This window comes from Octopus bimaculoides, chromosome 7, assembly GCF_001194135.2.
Source record: "Octopus bimaculoides isolate UCB-OBI-ISO-001 chromosome 7, ASM119413v2, whole genome shotgun sequence".
Taxonomy (NCBI): Eukaryota; Metazoa; Mollusca; class Cephalopoda; order Octopoda; family Octopodidae; genus Octopus; species Octopus bimaculoides.
In genome coordinates, this window is record NC_068987.1 from 65,453,828 (window position 1) to 65,455,544 (window position 1,717).

The window sequence follows — 1,717 nt, forward strand, 5'->3', positions numbered from 1 at the left end:
ATAGAAAAAGTTATGAGGGAGTTTCAGCACGTACTTACATCATAATTCCGCCCAAATTGGTTTTGAAGAGAGCGTTGCAAGTGTAAACTTTCTGGCCGTGGATTTCTCACATCATCGTGTGAAATCTTTTTCTCACATCATCGTCTGAAATCTTTTTTTTTTTCCTTGTACAAAAGCTATTAAAATGAATAAGACTCGTTTTTCGCTGAAGACCACAGGGAAATGCACATGTGGGACTCGGATAGCCAAAGATACATTAACAATATACACACGTCCATAATTCGTACCAATGAATTAATGTGTATTTATAAAACCTTCAAGCAGTTTCCGTACTTTCATATTCGTCAAAAGCATTATCTTTGATTGCTACAGTAATTCAAACTTACCGCTAACCAGCGTATGTGTTCAGTATCGATGACTTGCGGAATTTCGATGATATTGGCATCTGAATGAGAGCACAATACAAAATTCGCATAGCAACGGAGGTCGCCATTTTGAATGTCAACCTTTGTTAACTTGACAACAAGGTCAAAGTAAGTTCTGATTGGTTGTATGCAAATGAATTCATTACTGGGGTCCGGAACTCTCGAGGGAAAAAATTTCGCTGCCCAGGCTTGTGTCTCGGAGGGTGACTTCCTAGGTGCAAACCTATGGTCATTCATGACCAAGGAAGCTTTTTCCCTTTACAATCCTCCAAATGACCATCACAACAATCACCACTACCACCTTCATCAACATCCCCACCACCATCATTGCCTTCATCGCTGCCACCATTGCCACATTCACCACCACCTCTATCAGAATCACAATTAACCTCACCCATCATCAGCTACAACCACAATCATCAACATCATCACCACCACCGCCAACGTCACCACACTACAACCGTCATCATCACCTTCCTCAGAACCGTTACCGCCTTCACCACCTCTTTATCAGCACTACCATCATCACCCGTATGAACCGGCATCAACCCACATTTACCACCTCTGCGTTAATAAAACGCAAAATAAAATTATGTTGTATCAGCCGAGAATTGAACCCGGGCGACTAGAGAGCATTCTGGAAAAGTTAGAGCTCAGACGAGATGTCTTGTAGCATTTGTTCCGACTCGTTACATTCTGAATTCAAATCCAACCGTAGTCTACTTGGCTAATAGGCTTAATATGTCGTCTGATTAATACTGCAACTTGGTGTTGTGACTCCTTTAACAGAGTCCATTTTATTGAGGGTATTTGGGTTAAGTCTCTGGTTTGATGATAATTTCCTTTCTTCTCCTCACTAGTCTCGGAGACCCTCTAAATCAGAGCACCCAAAGTGGGTGGTAGCACTCCTTCGAGAAGAAGTGGAAAATTTATGAGTCCTGGTGACAAATGTAGCGCTCAGGTAGAGCTATAGATGCGGCTCTAGTGCTGAGTTTTTATCTCCAATGTAGCACCTCGCTACTTGATCGTGTCACCACAACTTGTAGTGGTTTCGGGCAAGTCTAGGGTGTTCGTTCGTGATACTACTACTACTACTACTACTACTACTACTACTACTACTACTACTACTACTACTACTACTATTATTATTATTATTATTATTATTATTATTCATGGTATGCACGAATACTGAGTCACAACCAGTTTCCTTGGATATAGAGGACCTTCCTTAAAATCTTTGCTGTAGGTCGTGGAGAATCCAGTTGCACATCACTGCATACCACACTTACAGA